Here is a 9,285-nt window from a genome sequence, read left to right as displayed (position 1 = left end):
CATTGAATCAAATGAGGTTACTTCTGAGTAGACATGTACTCAGTGCACTGGGTCAGGTATGAGTAGCTACTGTCCAACATCATCTGCAGTGAAAAACTTACACAAATAATTCATTTAGCTTCTCTGCAGTCTCCCCATCCTCATTTAGAAATCCCACCACGTATATTTCAACTCTGTAAATTGGTATGTCTTCCATCTCCATAAAATCATCAGAATAATCCTAGGGCTCCCTTCATCAGTCATCTTTCCCTAGAAACAGAGGCTCCAAGCTAGTCATTATGGAGCCTGCTCACCAACCTCCCAAGCAGTGGCGTAGCGTGGGGGGTGCAGGGGGGGCTGGCCGCACCGGGCGCAACATCTGGGGGTTAGGGGGCACAAATCCATGGGTTAGGGGGTGCAAATCCACGGGTTAGGGGGCACAAATTACTTGCCTTGCCCCGGGTGCTGACAACCCACGCTACGCCACTGCTCCCAAGGACTATTTAGTGTAAAGGAGGGGTGAATTTTAGCCCAAGGCACACCCAGTTCATCAGCTTTTGTTCAATGGGTTTGCTCCCCCCATCATTATCTACTATGTCAGATGCAGATTGTACCAGGCGAAACTAATGAAAGGGATTTATATTTAAAATCCACAATATTATTCATATTTCCAGGCAAATGTAGGTCACCTGAAACTGCAACTAAGGCAGCTTCACAGTTCACTGCTTCTTCACCTGGACTTTACCTCAGGGAGTCTGTGATGCTAATTCAAAAGAGTTATTATGTACAAAATGCTCCACCATTAAAGTCTTTGATCTACGCAGAAATGAAAGCAGGGCCTGTTAAAAGAGAATTGAGCTTTAATGAAAGATATTAAACCTTTGTAAAAGGTATTAAACATCTTACTCAGTTTCAAAATAAAACATAGTATTCAGTTTTGTATAGTAATGTTGAAAAGTGATAGCGAAACATGACACAAGTAGACATCAGCTCAGTGAACAGGACTTCCACTTCCTCCTCTCCTGCAACTGCCTCCCACATCCCCAGATCTGCTTGTCAGGTCCCCATACCTTCTGGAGCAGATCTGAGGATGTGAGGTGAACTGCAGGAGGGAGGAGAGGAAGAAGAAGGCCCATTCCATGAAGAGAAGTCCATTCGGCACACAGGCAGACCCAATTGGATCAGAGGCAGAGTTTGGTCTTTCACATTTCAGCAGCGGTGGCCTGTGAGAGGCCAAAATCTGGCACGCACACCCCCATCACCTCTCACCTTCTGTTTTGCTTAATTCACTACACGGTTGCCATGCCCTGCAGCACCCCCTAGGCTCAGCACCCAGTGCGGCAGAACTGGTCACACTGCCCTAAATCATGCCACACAAAATGGTGCCCTCAATATGTCATTGGATTGCCACTCCCATTATCCCTGCCTTTGGCCATGCTGGCTGGCTGGGGCTGTAGTCCAAGAACAACTGGAAGCTACTCCTGGAATAGAATATGCCCTTGACAAGTGTTCCTTTGTGGATCAAGACCCACCAATAGGCCTTGGGCCACTTCCAGGTGAGCACCAGCCTCCTCACTTGCCTACTCCGTCCCCTAGGCATGCCATAACTCGCTGCATACTAAATGAGGCTAGGAGACAGATAATTTTGGGGTGGGAAGATAAGGGAAGGAAACGGAAGGGCCAGATGAAGTGCCGAAGGAAATTAGAAAGTGGGGAAAAACATTAGTATTTATTATATTATTAATAACGTCAATAAAAATGTGAAGTGGGAATAGAAAGGAAAGTGGATAAAAGAGGAGGGCAGCATGGATGTAGAAGGACCAGGTGGGAGAGATTGAAGAAACTGGGAGTTTGGGGTGGGGAATAAGGATATGGGTAAAAATAGTTGGGGAGGCATATTAGAGTGGGTAGGGGGAAACATAAACAACCCAAGTGCTTCTGGAGCAGCAAATTCTGCTTAAATTGGGGAGGCTGAGTCACAATACCTCCAGAACAAATTGTCTGTATTTAGCTTAAGGAAAGCGGAACTATGGAACTCCTTGCTACAAAGAAAATTCTGTGCCAAATAATTTAGCAATTTGCCAAATATGGATTAGATATCAATTTTTAAAATGTCAGTAATTGCCAGTCGGTTATGCCCACATAATATTAATATAATTGAGTTAAATCAACCAAAAATACCCATACACCTCAGCCACCTTGGGGGGGGGGACATATCATCAATATATCACACATAATATCTGAAATATTTTCATAAAGGAGAGTTTAGGAGAATGATATTTGTTTGCTGAGTCGTATATAAATTGGCCATGCTGGGAGCTACTGGGCTGCCCACAGCTAACCTCTTTATCTGGAAGGAAAACTGGGTATCATATCAAATCTTCATACAGCTGCTATATATGAATGTGTAATTATATATAATGGAGAAGGACTTAGCTGGAAAGTAAAGGGATCTATGCTGTGGCTTAAAGGGTCAGTGGCTAAAGAGGATAAATGCTCAAGGAAAAACACAGCTTCCACTCTACTAGATTTTAAAACCACAAGGGAAATGCAGCCTACAGTTCTGACTGTGCAAATTGATATATATCAGTAACTACAGGCCCATTGACTTCAAAGGGTCAGGAATGCACACCATGTGGATTAAATCACAAGTTAGCAAAATGCTCTCCCTAAGAAGCAAAACCAACCATAGATTCAAAAACAATAGCTAATAGAAGAGGACAAAACAATATTTTTAAGAGACATACCATTTGCATTCATGGCCTGCCCTACCATTAGGTAGTGTGAGGTAACCACCTCTGGTATCAAATGCTGAAGGCTAGCAGGGGCAGCCTCTATGACTGTCCCTCCCAAGCTCCCTGGTCATACGCTTTTGTTGGAGAACAGAGCTGTGTATTCTACACATAACTACCCTGTCCTGTGGCCCTATAATTGGCTGACTTCAGGCGTGGTGGGGCACACTGTGCTATTAGTGGCACTAAGATTAAATTACCAGTCCAATTGGTTTCTGCACATGGAATGTACTGAGGGCACAATCTTGTTCTTCACCTCTGGTAGCAAAATGTCTTGGGCTGGCTCAATGTAATCACCTTTTAAGCCCCACCAATTTATATGGGAACATGCGTAATTCCTCCAATTAAACAAAAAGGAATTCAAGGTGCTAAACTTGAATTGGTTTGTGCCTGCAGTTAGACTGCATCCTCAAATGACTATAAGCTTGGCCATACTTATTCTTTTCCAATTTGCAGTTTTCCAGTATGCAGCCATGACAGCTACAAACTGTGACCTTTAGAAGAAGCTGGTTAACACTAAGAAACACTCAAGTTTCACACTAACTGCTTGAGCAAAAATAAAATGCTTTGTGCCATTGCAAGGTATGAAACACTGTTTTGCAACAGCTCAACATAAAAGGTATTGATTAAACAGGACAATTCTTTGCACAAACTACACACCTAAAAATGAAGCATAGTTCCTGTGAAAATACCAACACATCTTAGCATAAGCTGAGTTTATAGACTGCAGTTTCAGAATGTTGTTTTATGATTTCAGTACCTATACAGACACAAATCTTAGCAGAAGGGATTAAGCATCAAACAGTGTAGTGCAGCATCAGCAACTGGATTGTTTTTTAAAAAAACAAAATAGGACATTGTGGGTTTATTCCAAAATACCATATTATTAAAAGATCAGGATATTAATGCATTCAGAGTAGATGTCTTTAAACTCTACGGTTATTTTAAGGGTTCAGATTGTTCTTTTAAATAATGAAGCCAAACACAATCATGCATGCTATCGGAGACACTGTGGAAGCTATATATTTTTTTAATGGTCAGCATAATTTTTTACTTTTATATGATTTTATGTGGACTTAAAAAGCATTGCACAAAATAGACAAGTATGGAATTGTTACACGCCAATCAACAGAATGAAATGCCAGAAAGGGTAAGAGAAATTTCCCAAATGTTGCTAACAATACTTTCCATTATTTAGATTGCTCTAGTTTTAAAAGTCTCAGTTAAGCTATAATGTATTCCCCCACCCCCGATCTAAACAGTAAAACCCCACAAAGGACACATCTAGCAAAAGTTACCGTAGTCATGATTATGATTTTATGATTGTTAGATATTGGGGTGTTAGATACTGTTGCTTGGATCTTGCAAAAACTGTCTTAATCATATACAAAATTTATTCTTGCAAGGTCACCCATGATGACACTCCCACATTCAAACAACACAATGGGTGGTACCAATGTACCAATCTGAGCAGGCCATTTCACACATCACCCAGAAGCAAACCCTGATTTGCTTCCAAATGTGCAGGCACTTGTTGTGGGTGGTGGTGAGAAAACACTACTGATTACAATGGAGCCAAAGTTAGATTTTCAGGGCTGCAAGAGAAAACCAGCTACTTTCCTTTGCAAAGCAGTCTAGGAGGAGGAGGTGCTGAAGAGAGAAATGTAGAGTACCGGCTCTTAACAATAAATGCCAATCAGAGCTGAAACGACTAGATCATGCAACCTCCAAATGCACTTCCCGTAAACGAGATGCTTTCAATCATGGCTCATAATGTCCTTCAAAAATTAATGAAGGAGGTCCAAAAAACTGTATGCCTGGGGCTATAACTGCTGATGAACTATTAAAGAAGCCTCTAGCAAAAAAAAAGAAAAGAAAAAAGATTTCCTTTGCTTCCATATGATTCACGTGGAGTTTGTAAGTACTAGAGGTCCATTTCGAAACATTTACACCTACCCTCCAGTTTATAGAACAGTTCTACTATCTCTCCTGATAAATATTTACTTAAGGATGTTGTTATGTTGATGTTTGTGTGGCTGCCAGCAGGTGGAACTTAAAACTACAGTGGAATGACAAATTCTGCTCTCAGAGCTGCTGGGCCATTTTGGCAGCATCCAGGAGGAGGAGGAAACCATCATGGTCATATCAACTACAGGCAATCCATAATTCATTGTTCTCTCCACAGTTGTGTTTGGGGCAATTAATTAGCCCCTGTGGTCTTGCAGACCACAATCACCTACCACATATGCCCCAATGGAATGTACAAAATATAAAAACAACAGTACTGTATTTTGATTTGGTTGGGGATGGTGCAGTTCAATGGAAGATTAATCTGATAACTAGGCAATAAGGCAAAGGTCTGAATGACTTTCAGAGGTGGTTAATCTAGCAAAAGTGTTTCTTCCTCTGTATCAGCGCCATTGTGTACTGACAATGTCAGATGCCAGGAAAGTGGGTACCCATTGGCATATAAAATGTATAAGGCAGTTTGGATCTTATCATTCTGCTATACATATTGCACTTTTCTCATTACTCAAGCATTCTGCCAAATTGCTCTGCCAAATGGAATGAATTTAGTATAGCAATACTTTGGCAAATCTAGACACTATTAATCACTGTGAATTCACTTTGGGGTGGCCGGTTGGGGGGGGAGAGACACCTTCAGCTAGATCTTGCTGGTTATATTATCAGAAATATAATACAGAGGCCTCTGGCCATCCTGGCAAACAAAAAATAAAGGTGTGGGAGAGGATAACCAGGAGGCATTATCACTGGGCAAGGACACATTCCATCCAGGCAGAAGCACTCAGAAGGGCACCGACCAGGACCTGTGAGCAGTGTGGCCTGGGGAGAGTCCTGAGGGTTGGACAAGGAGGCCTGGAGGGCTGCATTTGACTCCTGGGTCTGAGGTGCTCCACTTGCTGCAAAGTTTTCTGTTTTAGCACAACTACTTTTGCCACAGTTTCCAGAGGGGTAGCCATGTTGGTCTGTTGCAGTAAAAAGAGTCATGTGACATCTTTTTTTCTTTTAAGACGTAAGCCATTTGTGAACCAGAGTCCATCTTATGTCAGACTAGCGTAGACTTCAGGTTTAGGCCACCTAGTCTGGGTGTTTGGGTGTATATGCAGAGATCTGTCATTGAGAGTCAGATGCACAAGGCATACATTGGGATTGAAAAAATTCTTAATCCAGGGATTTGTTCTGGATGAATGCCAGAAGCGAACTGATCTCACAGTCCCACCACACAAAAACCAACTTCTGGTTACTTTCTCAGGCCTCTACCACAGCTTTATTTGTTTCAGTGATAACATTTTGGAGGGGGAGTCATAGAATCATAGAGCTGGAAGACCAAACCCCTGCAATGCAGGAGTCATTTTATTTCACCGTACAACTAGTCAGAAATCCTTACCTATTTCCTTCAGATCACTAAGAGTTCTTCCAAAACATCCTGACCTGCCTGCATTTCGCTGCCTTGTGCAACTTTTTGCCACTGTTTCCCAATAAAATATCAGTGCTGATTCCTCACATTCCTTTGTTTTACTCACAAGCCTTTCCTCGCCTCATGTGCTCCCACTACTTTTTACTGGGTCTCAAACCGGTAGTGCTGCTTTCCTATTTCATAAATATATTCACTGTAATTTCCCAAGAAGGGCCTGCATTCATATTTAATGACCTCTTTCTTGCCCAAACTGAGGTCGCAATGAATGGCACATTTGTACATGTCCTATTATAGCAGCCCTGCTTTCTCCATTGTCTGCACCCTTTTACCACAGTATGTCTCCATTATTATGCTGGTGCTTCCTCAAGCAAAGGCACCGAAAGGATGTATGCTGCTCTAAAAATACAGAAGATAATCCCGCTGTATTTCTGAATTTTATTAGAAATACTAAGCTTATAGAAAGGGCTTTCAGAATCTGCAAAGTGCCAAAGCTCTGTAAGGCATAAACTTTATGTAAAAGCGTTACAGCTGAGCAAAAAACAAAGAGGGGAAATGTTTCCACAACATGCGGTTTAGTACACCAAACTTCAAGTCTGACCAAACCCTAGCATGTGTGTCACAAAGGCTGCAAGCGAAACAAATGGATTGCATTCATAGGAAAGCTATTGATGCACATGGGTCTGGTTGTTGCCTAGAGCAGCCTTCCCCCCAAACTTCCCCATCTGTGTTGGCTGGGGCTGATGGGATTTGCAGTCCAAAACAGCTGGAGGGCACCAGGTTGTCTAAAGTTCATATAGAGTCAGATCTGCATTCCTGCCTTTCTCTCCCATGCAATGCTTCTTCTGCCTCCTTCCCAGCTGATCAAACTGGAGTCAAGGTCTAACCAAGAAACTGAATAGTGGTGGTAGCAGCAGCTAGTTGCATATGCAGCACACTCCAAAGCAGTGTTATCGTTTTGATTACTGATCATGGGTCTATCATTCTGGTTTTAAAAAGAGTGCCACACGATAGGAGTCTGGAATTTAACAAAATAATATTCATATTCCTTAACAGATTGAGATTCCTCTTTCATTTGAGAAGTTGGCAGGAGGAGCTCAGATAAAGAGTTTGGAGCCAGTGAAATAGAGATGAGTGCTGTAGCATCTTGAGATACAAGGGTTCTCTCTGGAAACATGATGTCAGATTAGCAGATTTGCTGTCTGCTATAGGAGTGTTGCTTAACTTCTAGTAAGCTCTGCTTTTCAGTTGTAACTGAAACAAAGAATACCAAGATGCTGCAAATTTCCCATGCACTGCCCCCAAAGGACATTAAATCCTGCAGCATTGTCCCTGAAACCTCTTCTTATCCCTTGGGATAGGAGGAACACTTAAAATGCTTTGGACTTGACTTGCTATTACTGCCATAAAGGCTATGTGTGCATTGGTAGCTTTAAGTGCAGTGAGGTTGTTTCTCTGTGGCATTTCAAGTCATATTTGCATGTTGCTGTGCACACTAGAGAAGCAGCAGGGATATTTTCACATGATGAGCATTACCTGTTTGGTTCCCCTGCACCTGCAACCTCTGAACTCCTTAAAGCTGCCGTCTGTGCATCCCACACCACAGTTCCTTGGCTACTGATGAAATGAAGTTAAGGAAAGAGCAGCCAAATATCCTTGAAGCCAAACTGAAATATATGGCTTTATTTCAAAATCACACCAACTTAAACTGTTTTAATTTATAAGGGAGTTTCATTGTTCATGTTGGTAGAATCCTGTCTCAGCTAAAACTGACAACAGATTTTATTGCAGATAAATCTTGAGGGATGTTCCTCCCTCTTGTATTGGCTTATTTAAACATAAATTAATTCCCTTTTTGCTCAGATAAATTAGCACATTATTTAGTGCTGTGTTCATTCCTGTATAATGCATACTAATCATGAATGGATTTTCATTCTGTGCCGGTTTCCTAAGGTTAGAAAGTTGAAACTCTTACTTGAAAGGAATTTGTATTTTAGAGAACCATCATTACAATATTAGTTCAGTAGATTTCATTTTTTAAAAAATGGTTGATGACCTTGTGGAAGGCCACATGTTCTGAAATAGATAATAAATTCTAGATATGTTCTGTGTGTGATATACAGTATATCTAAGAAGACCTAAGTATGACCTTTACCACCCTCTTCTCTTGCATATACGGAGGCTAAGTGGTTGGACCGTGTACAGTTCTGGTCGCCTCACCTCAAAACGGATATTACAGAGTTGGAAAAGGTTCAGAAAGGGGCAACCAATATGATCAAGGGGATGGAGCCACTCCCCTATAAAGAAAGGCTGCAATGTTTGAGACTTTTTTAATTTAGAAAAAGGCAAGTAAGATGTGACATGATAGCTTATAAAATTATGCACAGTATGGAGAAAGTGGATAGAGAATTTCCCCCCTCCCTCTCTCATAACACTAGAACTCATAGACATCCAATGAAGCTGAGTGTTGGGAGATTTTTCAACACAGCACATAATTAAACTATGGAATTCACTCCCACAGGAGGCACTAATGGCTACCAACTTGGATGGCTTTAAAAGAGCATTAGACAAATTCATGGAGGAGATGGTTCCTAGCCATGATGGCTATGCTCTGCCTCCAGTTTCTGGAAACCACAGGAGGAGAAAGAGCTCTTGTGCTTGAATCCGGCTTGCTTGTTTCCCACAGACAGGGGTGCCAACTTGAATAAAAAATTGCGGGAGCCTCACATAACTGATCGCAAGGCGTGGTGCACACACACCATTTGAATGGTGATGCCCATTAACTTGCGGGGGGGATCTCATATATTTTATTGGGAGGGAGGGACCTCGGCCCCTAGGAGTTGGCTCGTGTGTCTACAGGAAACTGTCCAGCCGCTGTGACAACAGGATGTTGGATCTGATGTTGACAACTGGCCTGATCCAGCAGACTCTCCTTATGTTCTTATTTCGCTATCATAAGTGCATATGTACACTATAATTTCAGAAGAATCTCTGGAGTTCTGAGCAGATGTGTTTGTTTCGGAGAGAGGGAGAGGTGATTTGCAATCGTTCCCAACGAAGGATCACTATGGCGGGAAG

Source organism: Podarcis filfolensis (assembly GCF_964270895.1).
Source record: "Podarcis filfolensis genome assembly, chromosome: 3".
NCBI lineage: Eukaryota > Metazoa > Chordata > Lepidosauria > Squamata > Lacertidae > Podarcis > Podarcis filfolensis.
This window is presented reverse-complemented; position numbering follows the sequence as displayed.